The sequence below is a fragment of the Dendrobates tinctorius genome, unplaced genomic scaffold, assembly GCF_039654945.1.
Source record: "Dendrobates tinctorius isolate UK_male_01 unplaced genomic scaffold, ASM3965494v1 ptg000156l, whole genome shotgun sequence".
Lineage (NCBI taxonomy): Eukaryota > Metazoa > Chordata > Amphibia > Anura > Dendrobatidae > Dendrobates > Dendrobates tinctorius.
In genome coordinates, this window is record NW_027361823.1 from 24,468,950 (window position 1) to 24,487,290 (window position 18,341).

Below are 18,341 nucleotides of genomic sequence, written 5' to 3' on the forward strand. Positions count from 1 at the left end.
GATGGCGAACTCAGTCGAGGGGTTCAAGAGAGTCCTGGATGTCTTCCTAGAGTGTAACAATATTGTATCTTACAGTTATTAGGTTATTTAGAAGGACGTAGATCTGGGGATTTATTATGACGGAATATAGGCTGAACTGGATGGACAAATATCTTTTTTTGGCCTTGCTAACTACGTTATTATGCCAGCTCACCTGCTGCGATTCCAGACGTGGAGTGCGGAAGTGCGTCCTGACCAGCAGAGAAATTGAGGATATGTTCCAGCTCCAATTAAAAATTTGTATTTATTAATGTGAAAAAAAACATGGATTAAAAAGTAATAAGTCTCAAGACTATCACCATGCAACAAGATGCATTGGAGGTTGAAATCTGATGCAGGGGAGGGTTGAGTATGCAAAAGATGACATAGAGCAACGCGTTTCGAATGCAACACAGATGTTCTTTGTCAAATACAAATTGTACAAACTTTTAATTGGAGCTGGAACATGCCCTCAATTTCTAAACTATTTTTTTCACTGGATACAGCATTGAAACAAATTGTGAATAAAAAACCTTTTTATCATCATTGTTGAAGAATTGATTTCCTCCAGTAGCATGGCCCACCTTACATGTTATATCAAAACTGGTTCCAAAATCAGTAAGTCAAGCAGAGCCTAGCCCCACCCATGAAACAGATGTCACATTCATGGGTGGGGCTGGTGCCTGGTTTGCCTTCCTGGTTCTCTCCTTACAATGTGCACTGACAGTGCACTCCCTTGCCGCCAGTCACATCTCATTAGAGCCGGTGAGGGATTTCACTGTCACTGTGCACTGGGAACAATATTGCACAATGACAAGGAGCTCATATTGAGTATGTCGTAACCGAAATGGATGTCACTGATAATGCTTCTTTTCAGGCTGCAGGAGTGACAGCAACCTCTGCTCCTGATGATATCAACTTTGAATATCTCAGCATGCATTGGGTTTTCTCACACAAAATGTCATCAAAATGGAAGTAGGTAAAAATAAATAAAAATAAAGCAGTTAGAGAATGTAGAGAGGGAACGGTAGGGACTTTTTAATTAAAGTGTATTAGAAAAGAGATTAGATCATTACAATACATAGATATTTGGGATTGAAATCAATATTAGTTTCAGACCACCCCTTTAACTCCTGAGTTCTATGATGACGTTAACTACTAAGCTTCTGAATAGCCAACTGATTATTTGCTTCAGACCCACCTGTATATCAGCGAGACTTCAGTCTATTGAGTTTCCATTCTGGATTAAACTCTTAATATCCAACTTATTTACAAGAAGGAAATTATAGAAACTTCATAGAACCGATTTCAGTTTATATTCTTACTTACATTTAATTTACTTCTGTATATTCTGTTTTTATCAGACTTTTATCTTTTGCATCAGTATTTTGAAAATGCAAACAATATTGATTCATAGAGTCCCACAGTACAATCACACAGAGCCAAATGTATAGCTGAAAATCCTTCTTTCACTGTATGATTGTATTGCTGTTCTGGCATTGCTGACCATTCATTTGATATAGGCATAATCTAAGTAAATGTAAAGTAATTAAATGTGTTTGCAAAGTGTAGCCAAGATTTAACAATGTAGACCTGCAAAATTGTAAAATAAATCAATTAGTGAAAAAACCCAAAGCTCAATACAACCTTGGATCAGAGATTAAAACTTCAGAAAATGTTTTAAAAATAAACCAAATATATAAAAAAGAGCAATAGCTCAGAAGACACAAGAACCGACCACGAAGCAGCAAGTCACCCCAAACCAAGGCATGAAAATGAGTATTGACAGTAGCATACCTTCCAACTTGTGGCTCGGCCCCAATGTTGATCAACATTTTTATAAATGATCTAGATAAGGGAACTGAAGGTAAACTGATCAAATTTGCAGAAGATGCAAAGCTAGGAGGGAAAGCGAACACTAGAGAAGACAAAGAAAGGATTCAGAAGGATCTAGATCTAGGAAACACCGGCGATTGTCTAAACGCTGTGTCTAACATCATGTCCTCACTATATCTGAAACTGAACCTGTCAAAGACTGAACTCCTTGTGTTTCCTCCCTCTACTAATGTACCTATACCCGACATTGCAATTTCTGTGTGTGGTTCCACTATTACTCCCCAGCAACATGCCCGCTGTCTTGGGGTCATACTTGACTCCGAGCTTTCCTTTGCCCCCCACATCCGTTCACTGGCTCGCTCTTCTTTTATTCATTCTCGTCTCGACTATTGTAACTCTCTTCTAATCGGTCTCCCTCTTACCAAACTCTCCCCTCTCCAATCTGTCTTGAATGCTGCAGCCAGGATCATATTCCTCACCAATCGTTACACCGATGCCTCTACCTTGTGCCAGTCATTACACTGGCTACCCATCCACTCCAGAATTCAGTATAAACTTATTACCCTCACCTACAAAGCCCTCCATGGTTCAGCACCACCCTACATCTCCACCCTTGTTTCAGTATACCACCCTACCCGCGCCCTCCGTTCTGCTGATGACCTGAGGTTAGCATCCTCAATAATCAGAACCTCCCACTCCCGTCTCCAAGACTTTACACGTGCTGCGCCAATTCTTTGTAATGCACTTCCCAGGTCCATACGATTAGTCCCCAATCCCCACAATTTTAAGTGTGCCCTGAAAATGCATTTATTCAGACTGGCCTATCGCCTCAACACATTAACCTAATCTATCCCTGTGTGGCACAGCCAAAAGTTGTACCATAACCAGGTTCCCCGCATCATGTTCCCTCATGCTTTATGCATCCATTAACCCTCGGTGCCTGTACTGTTACACACTTAACATTACGGCTGGTCCATACAATCAGGGCAACTGTTACCACCCGCCTTTCGTGTCTACCTCTTTCCTCATAGACTGTAAGCTTGCGAGCAGGGCCCTCATTCCTCTTCGTATTTGTTATAGTCTATGTGATTATTGTTATGCTGTAATGTCTATTGTCTGTACAAATCCCCTCTGAAATGTAAAGTGCTGCAGAATATGTCGGCGCTATAGAAATAAAATGTATTATTATTATTATTATTATTAAGCTTGAACAACAGGCAATGACTAACAGAATGGTATTTAACAGGGAGAAATGTAAGATTCTACATCTGGGCAAAAAAAATGAAAAGGACATCTACAGAATGAGGATTAGAACTAAGCAACATCACGTGTGAAAAAGACTTGGGTATACAAATAGATCAAAAACTGCACGTGAGTCAACACTGTGATGCAGCAGCAAAAATGGCAAACACAGTTCTGAGATGTATTAAGAAAAGCATAAAGTCTAGAGTAATTATCCCCCTACTCTTCCTTGCTCAGGCCTCATCTGGAATACTGCGCTCAGTTCTGGGCACCACATTTTACAAACACATAAAAAACTGGAGTAAGTTCAGAGAAGAGAGAAGAGCTACCAGGATGGTGAGCGGACTGCAAAGTATGTCCTATGAGGAATGGTTAAAGGATCTGGGAATATTTAGCTTGCAAAAAAGAAGGCTAAGATGAGACTTAATAGCTGTCAATGAATATCTGAAGGGATGAAACACTGTAGAAGGATTTTTCTTATTTTTACATGGAAACACGAGAAGCAATGGCATGAAACTGAAAAGGAAAAGATACAGACTAAATATTAGAAAAAACATTTTGATATTGAGAGTGATCAATGAATGGAACAGGCTGCCACAAGAGGTTGTGAGTTCTCCTTCAATGGAAGTGTTCAAACAGATGCTGGACAGACATCTGTCTGAGATGGTTTAGTGAATTCTGCATTGAGCAGGGGGTCCCTTCCAATTCTACCATTCTGTGATTTTTATAACAAAATCATGGTATAACCATGCAGAGAACCCCATACATAGCTTGTCAGCAACCATCATCGCATATACTACAAATTATGAAAAGATGATCTGCAACGTTGGAAGATGTAGTGGTTCCCCTTAAATATAGATTTATGCATTGATATATGATTAACATTGAAAGTCTGTAAATACAGTGGCATGAAAAGTGCACAGGATGCTTAATGGTACAGTAACAACACTCCATTTGGGGATTATTCTTGATCGTTGCTGACCAAACAGAATGAAATGAAAAATGAACAATTTAAACAATGCTCTCCCCCAGTCCTCTGTTTCTTGACAGTCGCTGCACAAAATCTCAACGGTACTTACTGTAGTTCACGTCACTTGTCAGGCGTCTATTTTCCCCCACTCACAGACTCTTCACCTTGGGCTTAATCTCCTTTTCAGACCATGTTTTCTAGAGGCTTGTCTGTTTTCTCTACCACTGTTCCTGCATCTCAAGGGTTCACTCACCAAATTGTTTTCAACACAACCTCTTCCCGACGCAGACAATTTCCATTTTTTTGTTTTTTATTTTTCTGTTCATATAGACATGTGAGGGCTTGTTTTTTAAAATGAGAGAAAAAAATCCAAGTGAAAACAAAAAATGCAATTCTGACATTGTTTTTTTGGGAATTGGTTTTAAGGCATACATCATGTCTGGTAAAAATGATTTTGCAATATGATTCTCCTCATCAGTATGTTTATGACAATACCATATGTGTCCAGTTATTTTATCATTATACTGGTGAAAAAAAAAATCAGAACTTTGAAAAAAAAACTATTTTTGATTGTATCGCCTTTTTTCAACACCTGTAACATTTCCTTTTTTCATTCGATGGAGCTGAGTAATGGATTTTACTTTGCGGGGTGAGACATGGTTTTTATTAATACCATCTTGGGATAGATATGACATTTTAATAACTTGTTACAACATTTTTTGTGGTATTGCAGCGACCAAAAAAAAAAAAAAATAAATAAATAAATAAAAAAAATAAAAAAAATCGCAATTTTGGCATTTCTGATTTTTTTGTTTATTGTATTTACCAATCAGGTTCATTACCTTTATATTTTGACAGACCAGACTTTTTGGAATGCAGTGATGTCATAAGTGTATTTATAATTTTTAACTATCTTTATTTTTAATGGGGAAAAAGGAGTATAATTTGAACATTTATGTTTTTTACTTTTTTTTCACATTTTTTAAAACTTTTTTTTACGTACTATTGCTATATATAGTAAAAATAATGGTCTCCTTTGAAACCCCCAATACAGGCTGAATTTCAAGGGAGCTTTGCAATGACATGCATGGAAGTCTTCAACATATTCCATGCTGTCATAGCAATTAGTGATGAGCGAATGTGCTCGGATAACGTATTATCCAACCATGCTCGGGTAACTTGGTCTTGCTCAGATAATACAGATGCTTCTCACAAAATTAGAATATCATCAAAAAGTTAATTTATTTAAGCTCTTTAATACAAAAAGTGAAACTCATATATTGTATAGAGTCATTACAAACAGAGTGATCGGTCTGTCTGTCATTCCAAGGATGTCTTCTAAGGATAAAATCTGAAATAATGCCTGAAATGAGCCTGAAGTGATCAGAAGGTACGACTAAATGCTGTGTTTAAATGTACTAAATTTCTTTTGCCTTCTAAATTACTCTCACCATGCTGACATGCGCTCTAACAGTTTGGCTCACTCTCCTTCGCTATCCGCAAACCCCGGCACCCGCTAACCAAATAATCTCTTCTTCCCTCTTGCCTCCCCACCTAACCTCCTCTGCTGACCTGCTCCTCAACCTCAGAGCTCTCCTAATAAAATACAAAACAAGCCGCCCACTCTCCTCCCACATGCTCTCCCTCTCCCTGCTTCTCCTCACTGCTGGTGACATATCTCCCAATCCTGGACCCCCACAGCTCATACATCCCATTACTACCCCCTTCTATCGTTCCCAAACCAACATAAACACCAGAAATCTTGCCCATCTCAAATCCGTGCCCCTGACAACCACCACCCTGCTCCCACTCTCTGGATCACTCTGGAATGCCCGCTCTGTTTGCAATAAACTCCATGTGATTCACAACCTCGTTACCTCTCGTAGCTTTTCCTTCCTTGGCCTTACCGAAACATGGCTGACACCCTCCGACACCACCTCCACTGCTGCGCTATGTTACGGCGGCCTCCACTTCCCCACACTCCTCGCCCTGGCAGCAGACATGGCGGAGGAGTGGGCAATCTCCTTTCTTCCAACTGCACCTTCAACCCAATCCCACCTCTTCCCTCCCTTGTTCTCCCCTCTTTTGAAGTCCACTCCGTCCGCATGTATTCTCCCTTCCAACCTCCAAGTGGCCATCATATACCGATCTCCGGGCCTGACCACTGCCTTCATTGACCAATTCTCTACCTGGCGCCTTCACTTTCTCTCTACTGACATTCCCATCATCATCATGGGTGACTTCAACATCCCCATTGACACCCACCAGTCAGCAGCCTCCAAACTCCTGTCCTTTACTTCATCCTTTGGACTTATTCAGTGGTCCTCCTCAGTCACCCACGCAGACGGACATACACTAGACTTGGTCTTCACCCGCCTCTGCTCTCTTTCTAACTTCACCACCTCCCCTCTCCCTCTATATGACCACCATCTACTCACTTTCTCATCCCTGTCCTCCTCACCTGTCACCCATGTCCAGCAGCATGCGCACCCCCGCAGAAACCTCGCACATCTAGACACTCGCACACTCTCTGACTCTATTCTACCACTGTACTCCATAGATTCACTCCATGACACTGACACAGCCGCTAGTTTCTACAATGCCACTCTTGCATCAGCCATCGACTCAGTCGCCCCTGTCATGCATAACAGAGTGCGACGAATCAATAGACAACCCTGGCACAATAACACCACTAAAAAGCTTCGGCAAGCATCCAGAATTGCAGAACGGCGCTGGAAGAAAACGCATTCGTAAGACGACTTCACTGCACTCAAACAAGCAACACTTGCATTCAAATCAGCTCTCACCTCTGCTAAACAGGCCTTCTTTACATCCCTTGTATCTTCCTTATCCCACAACCCCAAACAGTTGTTTAATACTTTTAACTCCCTCCTCTGCCCACGACTGCCCCCTCCGACTTCCCTAATCTCTGTCGAGGACTTTGCCGCACACTTCAAATACAAGCTAGACCAAACACGGCTAGTCTTTATTGCCCAACCACCACTACCCCTTTGTATACCAGACCAATGCCCAAACCCCATAACCTCCTTTTCTAACATCACTGAAGGGGAGCTTGCTCATCTTCTCTCCAAACCACACCTCACCACTTGTGCACTTGACCCTATCCCATCCCACCTCCTCCCCAACATCACCACCACCCTTATCCCATCCATAACCCACCTCTTCAACCTATCACTAACTTCTGGTACCTTCCCTTCTGCTTTCAAACATGCCACAATCACGCCTATCCTTAAAAAGCCAACCCTCGATCCAACAGCCACGTCCAGCTATCGCCCAATATCGCTGCTCCCATTCGCTTCTAAAACTCCTGGAGCAGCATGTCCACGCTGAACTTTCCTCCCACCTCTCATCTAACTTGCTCTTTGACAATCTACAATCTGGCTTCCGCCCCCATCATTCCACTGAGACAGCCCTGACTAAAATTACCAACGACCTACATACAGCCAAAGCTAACGGACAACACTCTATACTCCTGCTTCTAGACCTTTCCTCTGTTTTCGACACAGTTGACCACTGCCTCCTACTACAGATCCTCTCCTCCTTTGGCATCAAAGACCTCGCCCTATCCTGGATCTCCTCATACCTTTCCAACCGCACACTACCTCCTCATCCCACCCTCTCTCTGTTGGAGTCCCCCAAGGCTCTGTTCTAGGACCCCTACTCTTTTCAATCTACACACTTGGCCAGGGGCAACTCATAAAGTCCCACGGATTCCAGTACCACCTTTATGCTGATGATACTCAGATCTACCTCTCTGGCCCAGACATCACCTCTCTGCTCTCCAGAATCCCAGAGTGTCTATCAGCCATATCCTCCTTCTCCTCTCGTTTCCTCAAACTCAATGTGGACAAATCTGAACTGATCATCTTTCCCCCATCTCACAGATCTTCCTTAACCGACCTTTCTATAACAATTGAAAACATCATGCTTTCCCCCGTACCGGAGGTCTGGTTCCTCGGAGTGACCCTTGACTCTGCCCTGTCCTTCATACCGCACATCCAAGCTCTCTCCACCTCCTGTTGGCTCCAGCTCAAAAATATTTCCAGAATCCGTCCCTTCCTCAACCCTCAATCTACTAAAATGCTTGTGCATGCCCTCATCATCTCCCGCCTCGACTATTGCAACATCCTTTTCTGTGGCCTCCCTGCTAACACCCTTGCACCTCTACAGTCCATCCTCAACTCTGCCGCCCGACTAATTCATCTCTCTCCTCGCTACTCCTCCGCTTCTCCCCTCTGAAAATCTCTTCACTGGCTCCCATTCCCTCAGCGTATCCAATTCAAGTTACTAATACTGACCTACAAAGGCCATCTACAACCTATCTCCTCCATACATCTCTGAACTAATCTCCCGATAACTTCCCTCACACTTATTCGCTTCTCACCCAACCGCCTCCAAGACGTCTCCCGAATAGCCCCCATCCTATGGAACTCCCTACCCCACGTCCGGCTATCAACCACACTCGGATCCTTCAGACGGAACCTGAAAACCCATCTCTTCAGGAAAGCCTACAGCCTGCAATGATCCCCGCTGCCTCCTCACCACTACTGGAGCTAATGCCTCACCATCACTGGAATTGCTGCAACCCCCCAACCTACTGTCTCCTTCCCCACCATCCTGTAGAATGTAAGCCTGATATAGAGGGGAGAGAGGACCCTGCCCTATCAGTCTGTCATTGTTAGTTTGTTTACTGTACAGTAAGTGATATCTGTAATTTGTATGTAACCCCTTCTCATGTACAGCACCATGGAACCAATGGTGCTTTATAAATAAATAATAATAATAATTTCAATTGTTTATTTCTGTTAATGTTGATGATTATGGCTTACAGTCAATGAAAGCCCAAAAGTCATTATCTCAGTAAATTAGAATACTTTATATCACCAGCTTGAAAAATGATTTCTAAAATCCGAAATGTTTCCTACTGAAATGTATGTTCAGTAAATGCACTCAACACTTGGTCGGGGATCCTTTTGCATCAATTACTGCATCAATACGACGTAGCATGGAGACGATCAGCCTGTGGCACTGCTGAGGTGTTATGGAAGCCCAGGTTGCTTTGATAGCAGCCTTCAGCTCGTCTGCATTGTTGGGTCTGGTGTCTCTCATCTTCTTCTTGACAATACCCCATAGATTCTCTATGGGGTTAAGGGCAGATGAGTTTGCTGACCAATCAAGCACAGTGATACTGTTGTTTACGGTACTTTTAGCAGTGTGGACAGGTGCCAAGGTCTGCTGGAGAATTAAATTTCCATCTCCGAAGAGCATGTCTGCAAAGGGAAGCATGAAGTGCTCTAAAATTTCCTGTTAGACGGTTGTGCTGACTTTGGTCTTGATAAAACACAGTGTACCTATATCAGCAGATAACATGGCTCCCCAAACCATCACTGACTGTGAAAACTTCACCCTAGACCTCAAGCAGCTTGGATTGTCTGTCTCTCCACTCTTCCTCCAGACTCTGGGACCTTGATTTCCAAGGTCTAGTGTGAAGTTTAAACAATCAGTTTTTAGAGCACTTCATGGTGTCCACAGGTAGGGACCCGGTCCTTTTGTTTTCCCTTATTCACACACTGAGGTCAACTCTGACACATGGTAAGGTTTTTAATATTAGACAGCGTAGGACCATCCCGATCAGGGTCACCATGTCGACGGTAGGATGGCTTTTATGCTCTTTTTGATCAAAAACATTATTACTAAGAAACATGTGTTAATTGAATGTACTTTTGCTTTTTACTTAGTTAGTTAGGCCGGTTTCACATTAGCGCTTTTTAAGCGCACGCACGGCCGGGGGTAGCTCCGCCCCTGAGCCGGCTCTCTGCCCGGCGTGCCCGCCCCTTGCTTGTAGCGCCGCCTACTAGCGGACAGCGGCGCCTGCGATCGGCGCACCCTATCTTTAGCATAGGGTGCGCAGATCGTGCGCAGGCCGTGCGCTAGTTGCGCTTTGACCTGCGCTGCGCACTTTTGACGGTGCGCCGTGCGTGCCAAAATCCAAAAAGTTTGATTTTGGCGCGCACGGCGCACCGTCAAAAGTGCGCAGCGCAGGTCAAAGTGCAACTAGCGCACGGCCTGCGCACGATCTGCGCACCCTATGCTAAAGATAGGGTGCGCCGATCGCAGGTGCCGCTGTCCGCTAGTAGGCGGCGCTACAAGCAAGGGGCGGGCACGCCGGGCAGAGAGCCGGCTCGGGGCGGAGCTACCCCCGGCCGTGCGTGCGCTTAAAAAGCGCTAATGTGAAACCGGCCTAAGGCTGGTTTCACATTTGCGTTTTTTAGCGCTGGAAAAAAACGCACACCTGCGCATGCGTTTTTTCCCCTATATTTAACATGGGTGCGCATACCTGCGCACTGGTCAGCGCATGTATGCGATTTTCATGCGCTGCGTTTTTTTGGGGTGTGCGTTGGGATTTTCCAGACGCAGCATGTTGCATTTTTTGGCCCTGCAAAAAAGCGCATGCGCACATATGCGCACGTTTTGCGCTAAAAATGGCCATTATAGCCTATGGATGCGCATATGTGCGCACTGGCATGCTCATGTATGCGTTTTTTTGCATATGCGTTTTTTTTTTTTAAACCATGGAATTTAGGGGTTTGGGTTAGAGTTAGGGTTAGTTAAGGGGGTTTAGGGTTAGGGTTATGGTCAGGGTCAGGGTTAGGGTTAGGGTCAGGGTTAAGTATGGTTTTGTTAAGGATTAGGGTCATGGTTAGGGTCAGGATTAGGGTTAAGTATGGTTTTGTTAAGGGTTAGGGTCAGGGTTAGGGTTAGGGTTAGGGTCAGGGTTAGGGTTAGGGTTAGGGTCAAGTATGGTTTTGTTAAGGATTAGGGTCAGGGTTAGGGTCAGGATTAGGGTTAAGTATGGTTTTGTTAAGGGTTAGGGTCAGGGTTAGGGTTAGGGTTAGGGTCAGGGTTAGGGTCAGGATTAGGGTTAAGTATGGTTTTGTTAAGGATTAGGGTCAGGGTTAGGGTCAGGATTAGGGTTAAGTATGGTTTTGTTAAGGGTTAGGGTCAGGGTTAGGGTTAGGGTTAGGGTCAGGGTTAGGGTCAGGATTAGGGTTAGGGTTAGGGTTAGGGTCAGGGTTAGGGTTAAGTATGGTTTTGTTAAGGGTTAGGGTCAGGGTTAGGGTTAGGGTCAGGGTTAGGGTTAGGGTTAGGGTCAGGGTTAGGGTTAGGGTCAGGGTTAGGGTTAGGGTTAGTTAGGGTTTAGGGTTTGGGTTAGGGTTAAGTATGATTTGGTTAAGGGTTAGGGTCAGGGTTAGGGTTAGGGTCAGGGTTAGGGTTAGGGTCAGGGTTAGGGTTAGTAAAGTCATGGTTTGGGTACTGTGAGGGGCCACCTAAAAATGTTGGAAAAAAACGCAAACGCGGTAAAAACGCGCTAAAAACGCATACAAACGCATAAAAACGCTGCGTTTTTTTCATGCATGCTCATAAAAATGCTTGAAAAAAACGCAGCAGTTGTATGCTTATGTATGCGTTTTTTCAATGCGTTTTTTTGCGGGAAAAACGCGCTGCAAAAAAAAGCAAGTGTGAAACTAGCCTTACAGCAGGATTTTTGCTCATTTTATTTCTTCTAAGTTTTGCATGCTTTATGGCCAATGTGAACATGCATTTAGGTGCTGCATGTATAGCAACTTAATCCAAGCTCAATTTTTGAGTTTTTTCCATAACACCTCAGCAGTGCCACAGGCTGATTGCCTCCATGCCACGCCGCACTGATGCAGTAATTGATGCAAATGGAGCACCGACCAAGTATTGAGTGCATTTACTGAACATACATTTCACTAGGCCAACATTTTAGATTTTAAAATCATTTTTTCAAGCTGGTGTTATAAAGTATTCTAATTTATTGAGATAATGACTTTTGGGTTTTCATTGGCTGTAAGCCATAGTCATCAACATTAATAGATATAAACACTTCAAATAAATCACTCTGTTTGTAATGACTCTATATAATATATGAGATTCACTTTTTGTATTGAAGACTGAAATAAATTAACATTCTGATGATATTCTAATTTTGTGAGAAGCACCTGTATGTTCGAGTCCCTACGGCTGCATGTTTGGCTGCTGTTAGACAGCCTGAACACATGCGGGGAATGCCTAACAGACAGCAGCGAACCACCCGCGGCTGTAATACACACACACCCATTACCTATCGAGTGTTTGGCCGAGCTCACCCTGTGAGTTCACTCCATAATCCCCTACAGACTTGCATCGTACATGTATATTGGATGTCGGTGATTAAATTAAAAAAAAAAAACAATACAAGTTTGATATCAATGTAATTGTGCTGACTTGGAAAATCAGATTTCATAGTCACTTTTATTGGTCAATGAATGCCATAAAAACACACTTGGAATTTTTTTCCTCTTTCCCAGTGCATTTTTGGTAAAACGAAATGAGTTTTTCAAAATTACTTCTTGTCTCACTAAAAACAAGCCCTCATATGGCTATGTCAATGTAAAAATATAAATGATTTGGCTTTTGGAAAAAGGGGAGTAAAAATCAAAAATGCAAAGAAAGAAAGAAAAAAAAAATCATCCAAAGAGCAGTTAAGATGACTTAAGTATGTTCTCTTCTTGAACGTCTACCAAATGCCGCGGATTTTCTTTCTGTTTCTATCTTACCGCGGGATAAATATTCACTGTAAATGAGAAGTGTGTGCTGAGCGCTTCTCTCATATTAGCATTTTGTCTCATTTCGTCTGACGCTTTGGGTAAAACTGAGAGCGTTCTTTGTCAGTTTTCACACAAGTAGGACACAGGCAACATGTACTGGAACCTGTGATTTATTTGTCACAGTTTCTAAAGGAAATTCTTCACCTTCTACACCCGTAACATATATTCAGTAACCAGAACAAAAGAAATACAAATGAAGGATTGCAAATAGGATAAAGAAAATGTCTAAAAAAGTCATATAATAATAATAATAAATTTTATTTCTATAGCGCCGACATATTCCGCAGCACTTTACATTTCAGAGGGGATTTGTACAGACAATAGACATTACAGCATAACAATAATCTCATAGATCATAACAGATACCAAGAGGAATGAGGGCCCTGCTCGCAAGCTTACAATCTATGAGGAGAAAGGGGAGACACGAAAGGTGGGTGGTAACAATTGCCCTGATTGTATGGACCAGCCATAAGGTTAAGTGTGTAACAGTACAGACACAGACGGCTAATGGATGCATAAAGCATGTGGGAACATGATGCAGGGAACCTGGCTATGGTAAAACTTTTGACTGTGCCACACAGGGATAGATTAGGTTAATGTGTTGAGGCGGTAGGCCAGTCTGAATAAATGTGGTTTCAGGGCACGATTAAAATTGTGGGGATTGGGGACTAATCGTATTGACCTGGGAAGTGTATTCCAAAGAATTGGTGCAGCATGTGTATAGTCTTAGAGACGGGAGTGGGAGGTTCTGATTATTGTGGACGCTAACCTCAGTTCATCAGCAGAACGGAGGGCGCGGGTAGGATGGTATACTTAAACAAGGGAGAGATGTAGGGTGGTGCTGAGCCATGGAGAGCTTTGTGGGTGAGGATAAAAACTTTGTACTGGATTCTGGAGTGGATGGGTAGCCAGTGTAATGACTGGCACAAGGTAGAGGCATCGGTATAACGATTGGCGAGGAATATGATCCTGGCTGCAGCATTCAAGACAGATTGGAGGGGGGATAGTTTGGTAAGAGGAAGACCAATTAGAAGAGAGTTACAATAGATGAGACGATTATGAATAAGAGAAACAGTAAGAGTTTTTGCTGAGTCAAATGTAAGAAAAGGTCGAATTCTAGAAATGTTTTTGAGGTGCAGATAACAAGAGCGAACCAGTGATCGGATGTGGGGGGCAAAGGAAAGCTCGGAGTCAAGTATGACCCCAAGACAGCGGGCATGTTGCTGGGGAGTAATAGTGGAACCACACACGGAAATGGCAATGTCGGGTATAGGTAAATAAATTAGTAGCGGGAGGAAACACAAGGAGTTCAATCTTACTGTCATGATCCAGGTTGGATTATGACAGATTTTGCACAAGTAACCTTTTTTTCCCTTCTTTTTTTTAGTTTTGCCCCCCCCCCCCGGTGGCCGTTAGGGTCATTACACTGTGGTTGTTTTAGTTCTAGTTTTGCCCCCGGTGGCCGTTAGGGTCATTGCACTCTGGTTACTTTGGTTCAGTTGCCCCCGGTGGTTGCTAGTGTTATTGCACATGATTATGAAGCAGGTGTGATTCCCTGGCTCCTACCTATAAAGCAGTAGCAGGTGGTCTCACTCACTGTTGGTGATATTGCTCATTTCCAACCAAGTCTGGTGAAGGATGGAACCACAGAGAGGAGTTCCTTGCAGCTCAGGGGAGCTCTGGTGTAATAGCTTTAGGTGGAAGCTGAATTCAGGTGTCGAGCTTCAGGGGTGAAACTGAACTTAGGGCGTGGCACTCTGTTGCTGGGAGCAATAGCAACAGAGCAAAGCTAAGTGGTGTTTTTCCCGGTTTGTTACCTTCCTTGTGTGTGTATTAGTGCAGTGGTGGGATTAGTTTCTGCACTGTCCAGTTCACTAGAAAGGGATAGGTGCAGGGCGAGCTAGGGATTTGAGGTATCCAGCTCGTCGCCAGGTGCGGAACCTGCCTAGGGATCGTCAGGAGTGTAGGGACACTGACTCAGGGGAGTGCAGGAGGTCTCCACGTCCCCGTTCCCTATTGCAGGGTCCTCCATTGTAACGGTTTCCCCGGTGTTTCCCTTAACTCTGTTTAAATTCGCCCTGCTGGAGGCGGTGTATCCAGGTTCACGGGTGTTATAGAAATTCGCCCTGCTGGAGGTGGTGTATCCAGTCACACGTGACATTACACTTTGACAGGTTCAGCTTTAGATATAGTGAGGACATGATGTTAGACACAGCGTTTAGACAATCGCTGGTGTTTTCTAGAAAGGCAGGCGTGATGTCAGGAGAAGAAGCATATAATTGGGTGTCATCAGCATAGAGATGGTACTTGAAACCAAATCTACTGATTGTTTGACCAATAGGGGCAGTGTACAAAGAGAAGAGGAGGGGCCTAGGACTGATCCTTGAGGAACCCCAAGAGTAAGGGGAAGATGAGAGGAGGAGGAACCAGCAAAAGATACAGTAAAGGAGTGGTCAGAGAGATAGGAGAACCAGGAGAGAATGGTGTCCTTGAGGCCAATGGAACGGAGCATAGTGAGGAGGAGCTAATGATCCACAGTGTCGAATGCTGCAGAGAGATCCAAGAAAATTAGCATGGAGTAATGACCATTTGATTTAGCTGTTAGTAGATCATTAGAGACTTTAATGAGGGTAGAGTCAGTAGAGTGTAAAGAGCAGAAACCAGATTCGAGAGGGTCAAGAAGAGAGTTATCAAAGAGATAGCAGATAAGACGGGAGTGGACCAGGCGTTCCAGGAGTTTAGAGATGAAGGGAAGATTAGAGACAGGTCTATAGTTAGCGGCACAGTTTGGGTCGAGGGATGTTTTTTTAAGTAGTGGATGTATGATGGCATGCTTAAATGAGGATGGAAAGATACCAGAAGAGAGAGGTTAAATATTTTAGTTAGGTGAGGGGTGACAGCAGGGGAAAGGGACTGGAGAAGATGTGATGGAAAGGGGTCACTGGTGCAAGTGGTTGGGCGAGAAGATGCAGGGAGCCTGCTTACTTCTTCTTCTGTGACTGGTTCAAAATCAGAGAGTGAGTTAGATGCAGTGGGGAAGGGAGGACAGTGCATGGTATGAGCTGATTGGGAGATAATATCCTGTCGATCTGGTCAATTTTTTCTTTGAAGCAATTGGCGAGATCATCAGCTCGAAGCTCCGTGGTTGGGGCCTGTACTCTTGGGTTGAGTAGAGAATGAAAGTGTCAAAGAGACGTTTAGGGTTATTGGACAGTGAGGTGATGAGGGTGTTGAAATAGGTTTGTTTTGAGAGGTGAAGGGCAGTGTTGTATGTTCTAAGCATAATCATATAATGGATGAAATCTTCGTGTAGATTGGATTTTCTCCACAGACATTCGGTGCACCTGGAGCACCGCTGCAGGAAACGTGTTTGCAGGGTGTGCCAGGGTTGTCGCCATCTGTGTTGTGGTGTTCTATTTATAGGAGGTGCAAATTCATCCAGGGCACTTTGAAGTGTTTCATTGTAATGCTTCAATGCAGAATCAGGACATGAGAGGGAGGAGATAGGGGCCAATGAAGACTGCAAGTTCTTCATAAGTTTCTGGGTGTTAATGGCCTGTATGTTTCTATAAGTATGGACAGTGGGGGTGACCTGGGCAGCCTGGCAGTTCTTGATAGAGAATGAAAGAAGGTTGTGGTCAGAGAGCAGGAGAGGGGAGTTTGCAAAATCATCCACTGCACAAAGCCGAGAGAAGACCAAGTCGAAGGAGTTTTCGTCTTCATGCGTTGGAGAATTAGTAAGCTGTGAAAGGTCAAACGAGGAGGTTAGAGATAAAAGGTGAGTAGCAGATGGGGAGAGGGGAAGAACAATGGGGATGTTGAAATCACCCATGATGAGGGTAGGGATGTCACAGGAGAGAAAATGTAGAAGCCAAGTGGCAAATGATCAAGGAACTGATGGGAGGGGCTGGGATGACGATACACCACCGCCACTCGCATGGAGAAGGGGGTGTAGAGTCTCACGGCATGGACCTAAAAAGAAGGGAAGACAAGTGAGGGTAGCTGAGGGATAACCTGAAAGGTACATTTTGGTGATAGGAGCAGACCAATGCCTCCACCTGCTCTATTGTCTGATCTTGGGGTATGAGAGAAGTGTAGTCCACCATATGAAAGAGCAGCAGCAGCGGTAGTGTCTGACTCCTGGATCCAGGTTTCAGTAAGAGTCAAAAGGTTAAGAAAATTAGAAAGGAAAAAGTCATGAATTAAGCAGAGTTTGCTACACACTGAGCGAGAATTCCAAAGGGCACAATTAAGAGAGACAGATGGCATGCAGGAAATATTAATAAGATTAGAGGGGTTTCTGAGTGTAGGAGTTGGGGGATTTGACATTCTATAACATGGGGGACCAGGGTTGGGAACAATGTCTCCTGCGACTAGGAGAAAGAGGATAGAAAGAGTGAGCATATGGTTAAGTGATTTGTGAGAGCGTCTCTGATGTTGAATGGTGGGACTGAATGGATCTGTGCTGTGTAGCAGTGTGAAAAGAGTGTGAGTGCTATATATAGGAGAGGAGTGAGGGGCCAATATGGATGGAGTGTAGAGAGTTAATGCCAGGGCGGTGGATGTGTGTGAATGCAGCGGCCAGGATATAAATTACACAAATGCATATGGTATACAGTATGTTTGTTGTAAACCAAATGTACAGGGAGCAGATGTATATAAATGTCTTACCTGTCTCCTGACCTGTCTAACTGCCATGTTATAACTGCCTCATACTTTGATTAAATGTACTGCATTAATTAGGTTCACATTTAATTTCCACAAAACAGAAGAAACAATCTTTACTGAATGGGACCAATTTATTCACTGAGAACCAGCCACAATGGCCCAGCGCTGTCACTAATTCCGTGGACATCCTAAACTCTATGTGAGATTTACTTTTACCCAATGACGTAACTTGAAGCTCATGTGCCCCAATGTAAAAGCTCCAACAGGGTGCCCAATTATTGCAAGTCTAGTATTGGTCTTTTCATATAGGCCAAAGGGACTTTTTGGGACCCTTAGGCTCCAGGTGCAATTGCAACCCTGGCACCTGTTGTGGATACGCCCCTGCTAATGTTACCTATTGGCTTCAGGATTATCAAATACTATGAATTAAAGGCTGGGTAGGATACATGTTAATTTATGAAATTTATGAAATGTAAATGAATGCCGTCATATCAACAAATTACATAAATCAGTAGTACAGGTGAATATTTGTAGAAATATGCTTCTTTCTCCACTTATGAGCCACTTCTTACCCTACCCTCTGCTTCATATGCTTATCATTCACGCAGAAAGACAGCTAAAATGAATCTCTGTCAAATCAACAGGGACTTCCAGCACAGTTAGATAACAGCTGCTTACTGACTTCTAAAGAGAAAGGAAAGCAAAATAGAGGAACAGAGAAAAAGCAGAGCGGAAGAGACACAGACACAAACTATGCTATTGTTTTCTTGTATTTTATTTCAACCCAGAGCTGGATTCACAGTTACACTGCTTTATAATGTTGTCTATACTGCTGTGGAAAATACTGTATGCTACCTAAACACAAGAAAACAGGAATCCCTCATGCCTGTATGCTGTGTATAGGAGAAATTATA

At 43.5% G+C, this 18,341-nt stretch overlaps 1 protein-coding gene across 1 annotated transcript in view; it reads right to left on the minus strand.

The window, feature by feature from the left end:
* Positions 1-18,341, minus strand: part of ANK3 (ankyrin 3) — an 891,037-nt gene that overhangs the window by 717,154 nt on the left and 155,542 nt on the right. The window lies entirely within an intron of this gene.